This window comes from Zonotrichia albicollis, unplaced genomic scaffold (assembly GCF_047830755.1).
Source record: "Zonotrichia albicollis isolate bZonAlb1 unplaced genomic scaffold, bZonAlb1.hap1 Scaffold_89, whole genome shotgun sequence".
Lineage (NCBI taxonomy): Eukaryota > Metazoa > Chordata > Aves > Passeriformes > Passerellidae > Zonotrichia > Zonotrichia albicollis.
The window spans coordinates 582,049-600,778 of record NW_027428462.1 but is presented as its reverse complement, the minus strand read 5'-3'; the positions used below and the strand labels follow the sequence as shown (position 1 = coordinate 600,778).

The following is an 18,730-nucleotide window of genomic DNA, read 5'->3' as shown; positions in this document are numbered from 1 at the left end:
AAACCATTACTGTGGACAAGCTCATTCACATGTTTGAGACTTTATTGTAAAGATCTATCTCTTTGCCTTTTTGGAGATGGAGACATTTTTCAACCCAGGAGAGTGGGTGCAGTCCCCTGGCCAGCATTTTTAGCACAGCAGACGTTGCACACTGCTGGTTACAGGTCAGCTGCAGAATTGTACAAAAATCTGAACTTCATGTGTGGCCTTTTTTTCAGCATAAAGTATGGCTGCGCACTGACTACTATGTAGAAAATGAAATGCATTCAAAGTAAAACCAGCACAAAGGCAGAGATAAGTTAGAAATTTAAGAATAGCTAATGATGTAATAGGCTAAAAATATCTGCATCGAGGGTCATGATTTTACAGGATCATTAACTGAAGTTTGTCGCAAAATTTTGCCAGTTTATTTAATAGCACTGTCTTGTAACAGCTTTATGCCATTAATTCAGGAGACAGCTAATTGGAAATATTCTTATGGCACTTTTACTGCCCTCAAACTATTGCTTGTGTGTCTTAAACGATTTGCATCTTCCGTTACTCTGCACTCCAAAAATTAGGCTGAGTTCAGAAAGAAAGTATGTGTCCTTTTCTGAGGTTCATGGTTCATCTATTGGTTCATATAACTTCAAAAAGATAGTTATGACATAAGAATTACATTTTTCCACATCAAAGTGACCCAGTCAAAACTTCAGCTGAAAATTTTTATGAGGCCTACAGCCTAATTTTTTTAAAGTACCCAAGAGAGTTTAGATTATAAGGAGCTATTTTTGACCAAGTAAACTGGCCAGCAAATTTATGAGGATTTCTAAATTTCTAATAAAGTCAAGGGAGTGTAGAACATAAGAGGAGTCTAAATATTATTACAAATTTCACTGCATGATGCAACTTCCACAGATTTATTATTTTTTTGGTCCTGTGCTCTTCAAGGTTAATTGTGATAAACCTCAAAGTAAAAAATGCCACAGGAATCAACAATGTTAATATTACCTCTAGCATTATAGGAGGAAACTTTCTGGTATTACAGTGCTGAAAAGCCTCATTTGCAGAGGCTGGCAACTGTCTTACACAACAATTTCATTTAGTTGATACAATCATGGCTTTGTATAGCCATTTACATAATGACATTATAGGTCTGTAAGAGAAATAGGATTATATTATCCCATAACAAAGTTACTGAGGTTTTGATATAATATGAAGACTCCACTTTTACATATGATTTTCATGAGAACACTCTTACAAGGAAATTATTTGCCTACTATCACATTGCTCTTTTTGAGGTCTTAAGTAGCCCTGTGAAGTCTAGGCCTTTTCCTAAGTGTCTGCTGGTGATAGGTGGCCATTTCACTCCAAATCACTGTGGTAACAAACTCTTCTTTCACATGAGTAGTTTGCCTTTTCCTCTGTGTATATATAGAAGGTGAAGCACAACAAAGTTGTGGCTTTGTCACACGAGTTTCTTTACAGGAGGATTTGCTGAATGTACACAGTGTGTGCAAAAGAGGAAGATCTTTTACAAATTCAGAAAGGAATGATGGGCAGTGAATAGTGATTGAGCTGTGGGATGGCTCCTTTGCAAGGGGGATGGATGTGCTTTTTTGTAGTTTATCTTTCCATCGTGGTGAGTACTCTGATTGGAAAGGTTGCATCAATAACAAGAGATTCACTTCAAATGAAGATGTTGCCTCAGAGTTTTTAATTCTCAGTCATAAATCTTTGCCAGAAATCTAAATAGCTCTCTCAGCTTTTCAGATCTCTTCATTATACAAAATCTCTTTGATGATAGTACTAGCAAAAGCAAGAGAAAATAAATCCAAATGCATTTGCAGAGTTGACTCCCTTTGCAGCCCAAAGATGTGAGATTATATCTGTTATCTTCATAATTTTTTACTAGCCATTTATGAAATGCTTACCCAATGAAGATGTAATAATTTTCACTTGAAATCTTGGTACTAGATATTTAGTTTGAGACCAGCTGTGACACTTAAGTATTTCCTTCTTTGATGAACCAGATGATGAAATAATCTAATTAGTCTCCTTATGAGAAGCAGTCAGAAGTATGATAGCTTTCCTATTTAAGAATCAATATAAAGGCAAGATGGTAAAATCTGGCAGGGCATCTGTAACATGAATGCTTTATTATGAAGAAACGGAGGCTTCATACAGATTTGATTACAGAGGATTACTTATCTTCCTTTGCAACAGCCAGGGATTAGCAAGCAGTCCTTATTCTTCTGCATACTCTGCGTGTCTGTTTGTGAGAGAAGGGGTATGTGAATAAGATTTAGGGATACAACTATTTAGTTTTTCTCTCAGTGGGTACTATAGGTGATAGTTTCATATTTGCAAGACCTTTTTTCTTTCATTTCTTCATAGCAGCAACGCATGTGATGGTCCTCAACTGGAATGAACTTGTGAATTTTCTTGGAAGCTGATGAAATGCTGCTACATTACACAAACAAAGCCTTTGCCTGACAGCTTCTGGTGTCCACTTTTCTCATCACTGATCATCCTTTCTGTGAATTTCTCAGCTTATTCAGACTAGAAAACAACAGATAGCTCCCTATAAGTCAGGCGTAGTATTTTCTAAACCATCTGTGACTATTTTTTGACTCATTTTTTCCATGTAATCCCAACACTTTTACTCACTGCATCAGACATAGCTCCTTCCATGTCTTACAGGGGTACCAAACCAGACTATAATTGCCAGCTACATGTGATTTTAATTAATGCTTTACCTTGAAGGAACTGAGCTGCTGGTGGCAGCTGAGGGTGTATGAGTTCCTCATCTTGTGAACATTGCAGCCTCGTGTTATAATCCACATCCAAAACCCACCTCCTTTAGAAATGAACTGCAGCTGCTCCTGATATTTAACATTGTAAACTTCTTTTGTATCTTTTATTGACCCTTAGAAACATCACAGACCACAATTTTAGAAATATTGAGCTAAGTATCTAACAATTCTTGCTTCTAGGTCACATGGTGTGCTGGAGTTGGGTAACACTGTCACCTGCAGACATTCCCTTTTTTCTGATTGTTCTAGTAGAGCCTGCTCATGTTGAGCTATAAATCTCTTTAGACTGAAAAAGGCACATAATTCAGGAGGCTTTCTAAAAGCAGCCAGAGCATTTATCTATTTCAGTTGCAAGTATTCCATCTTTCTGTAGCAAAGCTCTATGTCTGGGGAGAGCTTAATATCAGATACAGTTTTCCCACTGGATGGGGATCTTTAATGTATCACTTGTGAGTAGTAACTCTCTTTGCTGACATTTACAGTTGCTGTTGATATTTCTTACTTCTTAATGTTTCCAGACACTGAGCCTTCCAGGAGGGCCTAAGCCGACTCAGGCTGGGGTGCATTTGCCTCCTCTGGGAAGCTGTTTTGCAGTTTTGAATATCTCAGCTATTCATAAAAAGGCAATGTGACTTTGCTAGCCCTCCAGAGTACATCTGTCTCACTGACTCACCGCAGAGATGCTGAAAACAAATATACTTGCCAGTCCTGAAAGCGGTGCTTGGCTTGTTGGCTTTTTCATGCACTTGGAAGAACACAGCCAAGCTTTCTCAGGAAGGGCTTTGGGCAGACAGGTCAAGATGGCAGAGGCACCCAGCCAGGATGGCAGCTCAATGGATTGAGAGCTGGACTGCTGCATCATCTGGTTCATTAGAGGATGAGGCACTTAATTGTCACAGCTGGTGTCATAGTGAATCTCTGTCACCTTGGAGAAGAATGATAATTACTGAGTATGACCAACATGAGCTCTAGGAAGAGATGACTGGTAGCATGCAATGAAGGAGTTTTTATGAGGATGTGCAAGATGAGAGTAAGTCTACATAAAGCTGGAATTCCAAAGTAATGGGTCAGTATAAAGCTTAGGATTCCAGGTGAAAACTTGTAATGCATGCCAAGCTTGTATTAAAAAGGTAGCCTCTTTTAACCTTTAAAATATTTAATGAACTTTTCACTTGAAAATTTGACCTATGATGAAGATTCTCTTTAGTTTGAGAGGTCTGAGTTAATTTCTGAGTTATTTTCTCTTCCCAGGTTTTGTTTGCAGTGTGCTTAGCTGAGCATGATGCAAAATACTTAGCCATGTATAATGTAAAAGATCAAAAAGGCAGCTCAGGCCTTCAGCTGTTGTCTTTAAAGAACCATCACTTACATGCTTACTACCTACTAAGAGGCTGAGATTTATGTGTGCTAAGTCTCTTATCTGGCTCATTTACTCCATCTTTGGGAGCATGATTGTAGGTGGAGAATGAAAACGGAGAGTTCAGAACCAGTTGAGAAAAAGCAGTGGTGATTTCAAAGCACTGAAATTAAGGCTAATATCTCAAATATTGTCATGGTCACTTGTCTTACCTAGCGTGTTCTTAAACTCCTTTGCTGTGACAGAGGTGGCTGTTAACTGAAGAAAAGCAGAAAATACTGCAAACCACTGATGGTGGCACTAGAGCCCCATCCCTGTGTTCTCCTCCCCTGAAAGCTAATAAAGAACATCAAAAATAGATGTTATCGGGCCATCAAGAATTAACAACATGCACCAGATGGTAACACCTACCCTTTCCTATATACCTAATTTTAGCCCAGACTATTTACCAGCAAGTTGTGGCAAAGGTTGAGGAACCCAGTGCCGAGGATCAGGAAGTGAGTAGAGGCAGGAGGGGCAGAGAGATTTTCTCTCACTTCTGACCCTCTTTCAGTTAATAATTTTAATCAGTGCCTTTGCACACCACGATTACCCTCAGTGAAATGAATGAAACTCTTTCCTTCAGCCTCAAACTATCAACTAGTAAACTGCCCATTGAAATCAGTTGACATACCCCAAAAAATGGGGCTATGTTTCATGGCTGAAATTGAACTGTCTTCCTGAAGGTGTTATCATGGGAAATGCAATTAGGTTATGTAGTGTGTGTGTAGGGTGGGCACATATGCTTATGGATACACATACATATTTTCACTCATCATGTTTTGTCCTTACCTCCTTGCTTTACTTGCTTTCCTTTCCTGGCACTAGCAACAGTGTGATTTAGGACAGTGCATTGGTGCACTTTGGATCTGTCATTCTTGTGATGGAGTATCTAGACTGAGACCATGTTTTCACCACAGGCTAACTCAGGCTCTCACATACATTTTAGTAAAAATCTCTCTGTCAGTAGCACACTTCAACTTTTCACCTGTGCTTATGTGAGCTCTGAACAGATCTTTGCTTGCCCAGTGAGGGGCACAGTCTAAAGTCAAGGTCGCTGCTGAGAGGTGGCCCAATTCAGCAATGCAGTTCTGTCCAGTGCAGGGAATGGCTGAAAAGTGCTGGGCAAGAAAGAAAGAGGTCAGGATTTCTCCACCTGGAACGAAGGATGCCACAGTCAGGGTGAGCAGACCCTGCACCAGATGTGTTTGATAGCAGGTGGTCTAGTTTCTCCGATGGAGGAGAAGCAGGTTTCACTGCTGGAGGTGTCCACCCCAGATGCTGCAGCCCCCCAGCAAGGGACAACTGGCATTTAGCAGCCTTATCTCTGTCCTCTGTCCTGTCATCGTTCACTGAGAGCAGACCACACCAGCTTTGCCAGAGGCTTGGCTTTCACATCCTGGGCACGAGTCACATCCTACAGTGCATGACTCCTGCCTTGATGCTGAGCAAGGGGCTGACTGGATTCCCTGTACCCTTTGATGTGGATTTTCTTGCTCAGTCCCTGCCAGGTCAATTGGCCACAGGCTTCAATTTACCCATGAGTCCTTACTTTGAAGATGCAGGGAGGGTCTGCAGATCAGAAGAGACCTGAAAATTTGTGAAAGAGGATGTAATCAACAGGAGAATTTTCCCCAAAACACTGGCAAACTGCTCTGCCTTTGAGAAGGTCATGTATAGATTTAATTTATTTTTGTTAAATTGCCATATCACCAGCTGTTTCCTAGTGGGAAGTTCCATACACAAGATGTTTAAAATGTTCTTCTGGTGCGGATGCTTCGTGTAAACAGCAGTTCAGTGAGAGACAAACTGCCCTGAGTTGCGCCAGTGAATAAAAATTACTAGAATCCCTGGTTCTGATCTACTGACTAACTGCTGAGCATTTTCTGTATTTTGTGCCTGGTTTGAAGTGCCTGAAAGTTATTGGGGTTTATATTTATTATTTAACAGACTTCTCCTGGGAAGACAGCTCTGGCCTCTCTCCACTATGTTTTTCAAGAATAAAAAGCTCACAGACCTATTAATTTTGAAAGTTACATTAATGGAAAAAGGACTGTTGAATTTTTTTAAGGTTGAGTTTTCACATTTACAGTTTGAAAAATCATTCATAAGGAATCAGTTTTCTTTATAGAACTGCTGCCAATTTCACAGGTGCAAGCATTAAATTTGTGTATGGGATGCAAATTGCTTTATGTGAGTAGTCAAAATGTGAAATTATAATTGTATTAGTTAGGTAAAGTATAATTTGTTACCCCTGACTGAACATAGTAGCACTGGTCATTACAAAGAATACAAGAAACCCAGTGATGCCGATGATTCTTACATAAATGCTGGCCTATGTGGGCATTTAAAACGGACAGATGATTAATAAAATAGCATAACTTTGTATCCCAGGATTCCCATAGCACCTTTTTTCTTGTAAGCTAATACAAATAGTAGAGAAGATTAAAAACCACCTAAATTTAAGGTTCTTAATTCCCATACCCCTTTACCTAGGATCTCAAGAAGTTGATAAATTCTAATAAAAGCTATTAAAAAAATAAAATCCAGAGAACATATGGCATTTGACTGCATAGCAAAGAAAGATGCATTTTTGCCTTTATCCAGCTGACTACATCATCTTTGGGCAATGAGCAGTGAGCCAGAGTCAGATTTGCTTCCTCAGCTGCCTTAAACTGCAACAGGCCTTAAAAAGAGACTTTCTAGCACTAATAGTGTTTCAATTAAACTTTCAGAGGACTCATTCAAGTTTAAAGTTTGAATATCTTGACACACAAAGGGCAAACACCCTTTCACTGAAGGATTTTATTCTGCAGCATGGTCAGGAACTTGCAGCAGCCTTGAGTTAATTGAATGCAGTCTGCAAGAGAAGTGTAATGGAGCATCCAGACACAATGCAATATATTCAAGTGTTTGTCCATATAAGTAGTTAATTGATTGTGTTGCTATGAAGCACAATTCAAGGTTATTGTATTATCTTTAGCACAAAGCTGTACAATTACGGAATCATACAGTTTGCGAAATACATTTAAGGGCAAGGTAGGCTTAACTACTATGTTGGGAATGACAATGAATTATTTTTCCTTTCTTTATCTTACTGTACCCTTCACAGCTCAGGGATGTCATCTGGTGCTTGGTAAAATCCTACTTCTATTTTGATTTTCTACTGGAAGGATTGATGGTAAAAGAGATTGTGTGTGGTTTCCAAGGGCATGCATTCATGTTAAATATGGTTTACATTTGGAGTCTTGATAATTGACCACTGCCAATCATTCATGTATCATGCTTTCAGCCTCTCAATAATGTGTAGATGTTAAAAAAAGCATACAAAAAATCCTATACAAGGCTTAGCCTATCGTCCTCTCTTTCTAAACCTTTTAAGCACTTTTCTACATGACCATGAAGTCCAGAAACTTACATAAAAGCTGAAATTTTCCTGGAAATCTTTATTCAGAGGAATGGGGAAGTGCTGATATTTCCACAATTTCATTGAGATTGTGAAAGTTTGATTCTCTTTTTTCTTCTATCCAAGCATCCATCTGGACCTTGTGAAGCTCATGTGAAGACAGATTTGAAAGCAATATTCCATCTTACGTTCCCTTTCTTTAAGTCAAAAAAACCTCCCAAAAATCTTATAACAAATTGGAAGGGTTTTGCTGAGCTAGAAATGTTGAATTTTTGGGTAGGATTTCCTATTTTTTCTCCTGTTCACCATCAGTGCAGCTGCACTAAATGAGGAACAACCTGGGGCAGCAGGCAGAGGGAGACAGGACCACAGATGTGTGGATGCTTCACCAACATTTGTCACCCTTGTGGTACAGTGGTGAGGAGGAGGTGGAGGGATCAAAGAGAAGATTTTTCTGTGTTCATGAAAAAGCTAAACCTCATTAAAGGCATATAGCCAAGCACATGACACAAACTTTATTTAACTTCATTCCAATGCAAGCACAGATATGCTTCAAAATGTCCCACTTGTGTCTGTGTGTGTGTGTGTGTGTGTGTGTGTGTGTGTGTGTGTGTGTAGCTGGCAGAAATGACATAATGTAAATTTCACAATTGTAGCTATAACTGAAAATAGTGAGGTAGCTACAAATATTGTCATCCAGTACTTGGCATCTTAATCCCTTGCTGTTCAAGGCAGACAAAAATGTTTGTGAAAAGTCTCAAAAAGCCTTATATTTAACAAATGACAGACTGAAACTAAAACATCATGGTCAGGAGCCTTTTTAGCAAATGAAATAGTATTATGTTCTTAGTATGAGTGTTAGATATGAAATACTTCCCAGGAACAACTATTTGAGGGTATTCCATTGAGGAAATAAAATTATTGTGAATTTTAAGTAACTTTGTGAAAGGAGTTTCCATGCAGAAGTATTTAGATTACCTTTCTATCTTATCTATTCATTAGGTGTGGTCTGTCTGCATAGAACAGAATGTATATATATTTATTTCTGTGTATAACAGAATGAAATGCCTTCTGCATGTTTAGTTATGGAGCCTGTATCAGCTAATCTCCTTGAGACTGCCAATGCCATGGTTTCCTCAATGCATTAAAAAAGAATATGGATTGCATGCTACTGTATGTGTTCTTAGATTTCTCCTTTGAATTTGATAGGAAGTTATGGGTTTTCAGTGCTGAGGCCCTAAAGCACTGTACACATGCTAACAAATGCCTCAGACCTAATGAGACAGGAAATTGAGAGGCTGAAATGGAATAATAAAGGAAGAAAAATATTGATGCTTGCATGATCCTGGAAAATGACTGTTATGTTCTATTACAGAAATTAAAATAAGTTTGGCAAGGATTTACTATTGAAGAAAAGTACACATGAGGCTAAACCTAGGGTAAAAGAGCAAAACCAAAACATCATGTCAAACAAAAAGCCTTTGGAAGAGGCATCAATTAAGATACAAATTGAGTTTTAAAAGTATTTTTAATTAAAATGTTTCATTTAATATGGACAATAATACAAGAGAATTATATCTGAACTTTAAAGCAGGTTGACTACCTGTAGGAGAGCTTCTAGATGCTGGTTAAGGAGTTATGGTTTATATCATCAAAAATTAACATATCTATAAAGATGTCTGTCTGTTAGCAGTTTTGAGAATGTATCTACCATTTTGGTGCCTAAGCATAATTTCCTCTTCTTGTTTGCTGTGAAAACCAACAACCAAGGACCTGTGGAGAGTTCTCATTTTTTAAGGATGTTCTGGTCCAAACTGTTTGACACAGCCACCTGCAGGAATTGCCTGGCCTGGCTCTTCATTAACCACTTGTTGAATTTTGTTTCCATGACAACTTCCTATATTATACTATCTCAGAAACTCAGTAGAATTCAGACATCAAGTTAAAACACCTAAATATTTCTCTGAGTTGCATCTCTTGTTTCCTTGGCAACTTCCTCTCAAGTCACCCTAGGATATTTCAAGGCACCCAAGACAAATTTCATCGCATTGATCTTTTTAATGAATTTACACTGACCTGCAGTATACACATTGTACCAAACTTAAAATATTAGATGACAGAATCTTTATTGATTTCATTCAAATGCAGCTTCTCAGCCGAAATCCAATTACTTTGCCCCAGTACGTACATTTTCCCCATTAAATCTGCAAAAACAGTGCTGTAAGGCGCTATCTATACGTATGCAGACCAATCTGAAGATTAAAAACAACTTTGCATACCAAGTGCAATGTTTCTGACAGAAACAAGGGCACGTTTTTGCTGCTCTGGAGTAATGTGTGATTATTAAAATAAATTCTAATGAGAAAAGGTAAATGCAGAGGAAATCTCAAGAAGCATTGGCTTCTTTGGTACATTGCAAAGGCAGCAGTTAAAGAAACCATAGCACAAAAAAATCATTCCAGATGCTAAATCCCGTCCTTCAGCCCCAAAGGAAAAAACAGCTAACACTGATTCCATGCTGGTCACAAAAGCTGGTGGCTCAATAGGTCTTCCCTAATTCTGCACATTCCCACATTCTGCTTTTCCTATCTTGGAGCAGTGTTAGAGGCTGAAAAAAAACAAGATGAGTCTTGTTGTATCTTGTTTCCAGTCTCTTCCTCCAAAGTCCCCTTAGGAAAGAATGGGCAGTTCTGAGCAAATATTTAGCTGTAAATGTGGGTAAACGTGGGTAAACAGCATTTTCATCTCCCATTTTTCTCCTTTCAGATTGATTGGTCCCATAGCCTAAGGAAGTGAAACCAAGATCTGTTATATAGGAATGGAAAAGTGGAAACCACATCAGACCCTGAAAATTAATCTCTGGAGAAAAGAAAGGGCTGAAAATGTAAGATCCTCACACCAGAATCTTGTCTCCACGTGCAATCCTACCACACTTGGTTTCCCTAGTGTAAACTCATATCCTATTATTTCTGAATATGGCTCACCTTCTTACACTGGCATCTGTTTTTTGCTGACCTCAACCCTGGTTTAGCATCTTCCCATTTTTCTCATAGCTTCCTTTTACCAGGTTTACTGAGTATGCTTCCCTCTAAAATAAAACCATAACCAAGCACAGACAGCACAATGGCTTCCTCACAAGGGTGCAATAGCCCTTCTTACATGGCAAGGGCCACTTCCTCCTCTGTGTTATGGAGATGAATTGGCTCAAGCAAGAGCAGTTTTCTGAGTGTCAGTCTGAATCTAAGCCTTTAATTTGAACCAGTTGATGTTCCCCAGGAACGATGTCTGGGGTGGTCTCTTTTGGTGAAGACCCTTTAAGTCCTGATCCAGCACTGTGCATGTGAGATCCAAAGGAAGGGAAGAAGCAGTGGAGGACAAGGACGATATTTTTATTGCTGTGCAAATTGGTTGTCATGGTGTCAACACAACAGTATTTGTATTTAAAAGAAACAGAATTTCTGCTGACAAAGAGATAAATGAAGTTTTAAGAGAGAGAAGTGTTTTGAAGTTAAGCTCAATGCTTAGGAGCACCTGAGAGGAAATTAACTACTTTAAGCTCGCATAAAGCCTAAAATAGAGAGCCTTGTATCACATTAATGCTAATTGACAGATGTGCAACACTTGAATATAAAGATTTGAGTCATACAGTTATATGTAAAAACTAAGCAGCAATGGCTTCATAAGAGGTAACTGGAGATGATTAATTCATACATTAAAAAAAAATTGAGCTGTTTGTCTGAGCCTGAGCGATCATCCATCCCTCTACTGAGTGTCTGCTGCTTTCTTAGTTTTGCCTGGCAGGAAGTGATCCTTTGAAGACATAACGACTTGTCTAATTTTCTGCATGTTAGAAGTCTCATTAAGTATAATAAATTATGAATTCCAAAGAGATTATGGTGGAGGGAATTTGTTGGATCAGAGCGTTAAGTGTTAAGCCCTTCTGCAAAAACATCAGTTTACTGGGACCTCAGCCTAGATAGCACGATAGATTTGGGTAAGATAAATAATAACATTTATAAGTACCAAATTGTATGATATGTGTGTAATTTCAGGCAAACTTAAAGTGCATGGCAATTTTAATGCTATTAAACTTCCTTGTCTCTTGAGAAAAATGATGTATTTTTTTTAAAAAGAATTCCACACACTCTTCAAATTTCAAATGCAATTCATAGTGTTTTGTAGATGGCTTGCACTGCCAAGACTTGCTGTTATGCAGAATGCACTTTAATTAAGATTTTAATGCATGTCTTATGTCAACATTCATGGTTGTATTATGCTGTTTTAGCCTAGTGGTAAAATACTGATATTAAATTTTTAGTAGAAACTGTTCTTTGAAAGTATTTTTTGTTCTTGCTTTTCTCAGACTAATTGTCTTTGATGCACAAATATTTCAACTTTATTTAGGTGGGAGTATCAATGCAGGAGAGTGTATGGTGCCTGGAAGGGATGAAGACTAAGTTCAGGAAAGACTGAAAGTCTTTCCAGTGGTTTCAGTTGGTTTTGGATCATGCTGAAGCAAACATTTTCAGATACTTCAGTTCCATATTAACACTCATGTAATGACCAGTTCTTAGTAAGATAAGGTATTTCCTTTATCAAAATATATGATGAAAACATGTATCATTAGAAAGAAGATTTTCTTGAATGAGATCATCCATTTGTTTTGTTGCAGTCTAGCTCTGAGCAAGCAATGCAAATATATGTGTGTTTGAAATAAAGGATGTTTGTTGTACATATGGAATCAGTTTTTGAGATAATATCTTGCTACACCACTACTTTCAAATCATTGACAGAACTGTGGGCATTTTTAAGAGAAGGAACAAAAGTAGAGGCTGATTTATTTACCCTGGAGACAGCTAAAAATCCCATAAGGTTAGAGACAGTGTGTTGATCTGTACTTGTACTTCCAGTGTAAAGGAGTGTAAAATATACTGCCTTTGTCTGTTCCATTTTGTTTCATTACCGACTTAAATTCAGAGGGATTGCCAGAAACAACAAAATGCTGCCTGACACAGTGGTACCTCTTTTACAGATGGGCATGTGGCAATGGCCTGAGGGTTACATCTGCTTTGCATATGAATTTGCATGGTATATTCATGAGAGCCTAATGTGAAGGGTTAGCCTTTATATATTTGTATGAATTATAAAGAAACTGCATAAAATATGTTTCAAAGGCTGCAGGGGGAAAGGGTATAAAATGGAAAACTGACACTTCTTGTGTCCATCTTTTTCTTCATGCATTATGTAACATGCCTTCTACTGCCAATATCCATCAGGCTGAAATTCTTCAGGAAAAACTCAAAATGCTAAATCTTTGTTTGGAAGACAAAGAACCTCACAAGTGAGATGATATTTGTTTGGAAATTGGAAGCTGAACATTTATCCACCTAGGTGAAAGCAATATCACAGTAAAACAAGATGATTTTGGTGCCAGTAGCACTCTCAAATATATGAAGGAGTTCTTGGAATCTTTTCCAGGACTGCTCATCTAGTGAAGTACAGCATTCACCCTCATTCCCTATTATTTTTTATTTCCTGAAATGAATTGTTAACACAGTGAAGACTTTGGAGTGTAGTTTCCAAACTGTCATTAGCCTCAGGAGATCCAGGTTTTGTCTTCTCTCATGCCTGCAAAACCAGATGGACTTTCCATCAAAAATTCTGCTGGCTGAGGATTATTCTCCTTCTCTCCCCCTTACTTTGAAAGAGGGTGGTATGAGAAGGTGTGCTGAGGAAGAAGTGGCTGTGACCATTTCACATTGTGTTCTGATAACCTGGAGCTTCTGCAGAGATTTAACTTTCTGTTTCCCTGTAGCATCTCTTGTGGTGCTCAGAATGGGCACTAGAGGTACCTCAAGGAAAGTCCATTCTTTGACCAGGAAGCTCATCAACATCCAGTCACTTCAGAGAATTTCAGTTCAGAGACAAAAAATATAGACATGTCCCTTTTGTCTGGGTGGGTTTGGTTGATTGTTTTTGTGTGGTTGTAAACCAGATCTCCAGTCCAAGTGACACCTCAGCTTGAGACAAGCACCACCAATCCCAGGTCCACATTCCCATGAGGCCTGAAGAAACAGATATATTCATCACAGCAGAGTCCTGCTGCCAGTAAGGGTGCACATGTTATTCCTTTGGAGAAGTCTATCTGAGTCTATCTAACCTTGTCAAATATTTGCCTTTCACTTTGACAAATTACATGGTTGTTGCCAGTCTTTTTTCTTTTTCTTTTTCTTTTTCTTTTTCTTTTTCTTTTTCTTTTTCTTTTTCTTTTTCTTTTTCTTTTTCTTTTTCTTTTTCTTTTTCTTTTTCTTTCTTTTTCTTTTTCTTTTTCTTTTTCTTTTTCTTTTTCTTTTTTCTTTTTTCTTTTTCTTTTTTCTTTTTCTTTTTTCTTTTTTCTTTTTTCTTTTTTCTTTTTTCTTTTTTCTTTTTTCTTTTTTCTTTTTTCTTTTTTCTTTTTTTTTCTTCTTTTTTCTTTCTGCAATGGGTTCAAGCTGTACCAGATCTCCTTTCCTGTGAAGAAAGTTACCTCTGCCTGAATCGCCCCTATTGTTGCAGTGCTAAAAGTAAAGCCTCAGCAATTTAAACAGGAAAGTGTCTCATGATTTGGAAAAGACACTAAATCTATCAGGAACCAAGGGGCTTGGGTTACAGATGTGTGACCCAATAGATGGTGAAAATCCATTTTGATTCATCTACTTGTGAGGGTTTTTACATCACACTCTCAACTCAGATGTTCTTTTTTTAGAAGATAGAAAAGCTCTTTGTCTTTTAAACTAGTGATATACCATTATTGAATGAATGTGAGTTCTATTTATGTTTGACTGAAGTGCTTTTGTCGTGGTCTGATCAATCCTTCCTGAGGCTCACAGAAGACTTCCAGCTGGCTTTGCTGAACTTTGCACTGTCTTTACTGCATGACTGTGATTAGTAAGGGAAGGCTTCAGAAGGCTTTGCTTACCTTAGATATTATTCTCCATTTATATATCCTGAGAGTTATGAATTCACATGACTGTAATATCATTTTTTCAAACCCTTGTGAAGATTATTATTTATTATAGGCAGGGTAATAGCACAATTTTTTATACTATAACTAGCAAAATTGCTGAAATTGAGTGCCTTATTTTTGCCAATACTTTTGACAGATACTGCTGTGCTTCCTATACTTTTTATTGCACAACATAGCAGCATGTAAAATGATGGAGAGTGTAGTCTAGTGACTCCAAATGAATACTTGCTCAGTCTGAGACTTTAATCAATGTAAAAATACGAGGTTTTTATACTGAAAGGTTTCAGCTAACTTCTGATTTTTGTCTGTTTTTATTCTGTGATTGTATTTGGAAATTATCTATCATCTTTGAAACAATTATAACTGCATAGAAATGAAATTCTACTGCAAAGGGTGGTAGCCTGGTGCTGCATCTCCCTTCCCATGTGTCTAAGAGCCCCATGTTTAACTTGCAGCAGTATTTTTTAATTTGTCTGTCTGAGGCAGATGCCGATGTGTAACTAATATCACTGAAATATACGAATGCATTTCCATAATTAGTGTCTTGTGAGGGTAGATTTGGATTTAATGCGGGATCCAAGTCTTAAGTGTCTTGCAGATTGCAATATACTGATTAATACTGTCCTCTCAACCAGAACTTAGTTTAACAGCCACCTGTTTCCAAAATATCCAGAAATCCACAACTGGAGTAGCCCAGCAGTTAAATCTGAAAAATGAATGAAGTTTGATGTACACATTGAAATTTAACTATGCTTGTAAAAGAATATTATTAAAGCTGGGGTTGGTAAACATTTGGAAATAATTTTGAATATTTTTATTCAGGATGTATTCAGCCATTAAAATTGGCCCTCCAGGTAACCTTTCATACAGCACTAATATTATTTAAAAGTGGAAAAACTGAATAATTAAATGACTTTAGGGCACAATATTTACCAGATGTAATCAAACAGAGTTCAAGAATGAAGAACAATCAAAATTTACTTTTCTGTATAACTGCTTCCTGCAGCAGGGAAAGGTTTGCTTTCATTGGCCCTCCTTAATTAAATTCTCCATGTATACCATGCTGAATCCATACTCACCCAGCAGCAGCTAACCTAGACAAGAAGAAAGTAAGAACACTGGAATTTAATATAATTTCTTCTCTTTCTGTTGTGTTTGCATTTGCACAGTGCACTTACCCATTTCTTAGGGGAGAATCCAGAAGCAATTATCAGAGGCTTGCCACTTCTGAGAGAGGTATGCAGGAGAGAGAAAAATGAATGTTAGTAGCCAGAGCTTGTTTGTCTTTTGCTGTAGGAATGTCAGTCAAATGCCAGCAGCCTGTAACCCTGCGATGAAGCAGCTGCCCAGCTCTCCCACTGTTGCTTGTGCTGTATATCTCTGTGTCTTGGTTTGTTTCTGGATTGGGAATTTTTCTCACCTGATATTTCACAGAATGAGAAGGAAGTCAGAAGATTATTACAGAGATGGTGCCCTGCCAGGCAGTATCCAATTGAAGTATTGATTAGGCTTGTGAGGGCTCCACTGGACCAGAAATTCTTTGATGCCCGAGTTTGCTGCTGGTGTCTGGAACAAGTTTTATCTGCAACAGAAAACAACATTTTTCATTTCTTTTAACAAAGTGCTTACAAATTGACTGGTCTTTGAAAGGCACATCAACAAATTTTAGCCATGTCCTTGGACCGGCACTACATGGTCTAAAGTGATGGTGCAAGAATGACTAAAATTTCAGAACTAGAAACATTAAGCAATTCCTGTTTTATTACAAGAGGTCTGAAAACAAAGTCATAGGATTGCATTTAAAAATAGTTTTCTATCTGAGTGGAGCAAAGAAGCAAGCATGTTGTGTGTAGAAATCTGCAGTAATTGACTCAGACCTGTGATTCTCCTTGAGCAGTGACTAAGTTCACCCTACTGGGGATGGCAGAGCCATGATTGTCTTCTTGCAGACAGATGGCCTCCCACACTTTATCTGATTGTCAGGAGAAAAAGAAGGGAAAGAATTGCAAGGGCAAATTACTATTACTTGGATATGGAGATTTTTGTGCCCTTTCATGCACTGAACGTTGTTTATTGCTACACCTTCTGCAATCCTGTTGCTAACAATCACCCATCTGAGTTCATGCATGGTCACAGCTCTCTTGGACAATGTGTCTCCTTACTTTGTGGTATGTCTTCTTCTGGTTTGCTATCAGCCAACATTAGTACAGCCCTGAGACAAATGTGAAGAGGGGGATACTTCTTGTCTTGTGCCTACTTTTGAAAGGGACCAGGAAACTCAAGGAGGAAAGCCCTCCTATCTGATTCTACTTACAGCTCAGGATCCAGGCTTTGTCTTTGTATTACAGAGAAAAATCTCTGCGGAGTCAAGACCAGACCCCATCCTAAGCTGCTTTCCCTGATGAAAAAGGAAAAGTACTTCAATATCTTCTTGGATTTAAGTGAAAATATTACCTTTTTTTCATGTATAGTCTTAGATAAGTACATGCAATTTTGTAGTATATATTTTAGAGTGCTGCCAAAAGCACTGTATTGTACTACGTGAATGCAATGGCAAAGAGCTAAAGCCTATCTCCTTGTGTCAGATAGGACTGCTACTGGCTAAAACCATTCCTGGCACTATCCCACACCTCTCCATCCCACTGCTGAGTCCCTGAACTTTGTCTTTGACTCTTCCTCTCTGGTTCTCATACAAGTGTGAAGGAAAAAATCACAAACCTAGTTGTTCTTAGGAATGTATAGGGAATGTTCAGTTTTCAAGTAAAATATTATGCACCCCTTCCCCCACTCCCTCCCCTTATATAAGACTTTCTTTGGCTTGCATAAAATCAGCCAGTGGAATTTCATCCATAGGAGAAGTAATAAATCTGCCAGGAAAGCTCATTAGTTTAATTTATTATGATTAAATACAAGGATTGTTCACTTCACTGTTTCATCAAGGATTATAATCAAGATTTTAAATGTGGCCAGAAGGGACATTTCAGCCAGTGAATCAGTCCAAAAGACAGAAAGCAGGTCTTGTACAGGAAAACATAGTTAAATATGCAAGTACAGTACGTCTGTGTGTGAATCTGAAATATAATTGCATAACAGTCTCGACATTTAACATGAAACAATTCTAGGAGGGACTCATTTGGGGATGGAGGCTGAGTGCCATTATTTTTCCTCTCCTTAGAACTAAGTTTAACATATAACCTTTTAATAGAAATATGAGCAAAATAAACAACTAATTCTTTGTGGTCCAAAGCTGTCTGGACAGACAGATGGGTTTCAGGGAAGATTGTTTTCTGTATTCCTTGAATGACCTAAAATATTTCCAAAGCAGATTAGTGTTTTAAGGGACCATTCACACTATCCAATCATCTCTCCTAAAATTACTGCTTATAGAGCCCGTGACTCAGCATGTGTTTTCTAGCAGTGGCTCGTGAGAGAAATGGTTTATTGGTGGCTGAGGATTGCATCTTTCTTCCTTAGAATGCCTTTAACCATTCCCTGAACCTGTGGGCGGGATTCACTCATGGTTTTGTCCTATCATCCTCTTTTTTTCTCTTCCTCTTTTCCTTTAAATCTTTCCCAACGTAATCCCCACCTCCCCAGTGTGTGTGGGAGCTATCAGTGAGGCAGGTGCATGCCAAGGACTGGCGTTTCACCAAGTGTTTGTGCATTTCTCTAGAAAAACAGAGGAAAGTCAGGAACTGCCAGAGTGAGTCAGACCTCTGGTTTCTCTAATCCACCATTCTCTGACATTAGGCACATATTCCTCTGAACCATATAAATTCTCTGTGCTGTTTTCTTGTTTCCTTCTCTTTTTACAGGTAAGTTTAGTCCAGTCTGTGGAACTATGGGGGGAAAAAAAGGTAGTAGCAGAATACAATAGGATTTCAGTTGAAGGAGAAACATATTTCTGGGCTGTTCCTTTTTCATGAGGGATATTTGCTGATGCCTGAATGCTATAATGACAAGTGCACAACATTCCACTTACACAGCTAGTTTGGGCACTTAGCACCAGTGACTGTATGAGCACATTGAGCAAGTTTAGGGACAACCTGGAAAAAAAATCAGGAAACACAAAGCAAAGGAAGCACAGAAAACAAGTTTGCTCTAGGATTTGAACCAAGTACTTTGAC

General features: G+C 38.2%; 1 protein-coding gene across 12 annotated transcripts in view; it reads left to right on the top strand.

Annotated features, from left to right (window-relative positions):
* LOC141728104 (N(6)-adenine-specific methyltransferase METTL4-like) overlaps positions 1-18,730 on the top strand; it is a 52,619-nt gene that overhangs the window by 24,884 nt on the left and 9,005 nt on the right. For 3 of the 12 annotated variants that reach the window (XR_012578789.1, XR_012578784.1, XR_012578786.1), the window contains one exon: positions 10,364-10,481. The exons of 3 other annotated variants lie outside the window; for them this stretch is intronic. The gene's annotated coding sequence lies outside the window, so the exon portion shown is untranslated. Of the gene's footprint in view, positions 1-10,363; positions 13,243-15,772; positions 15,840-18,730 lie in introns of those variants that run through there. 6 more of the 12 variants (XR_012578792.1, XR_012578787.1, XR_012578793.1 and 3 more) reach the window with 3 other exon arrangements.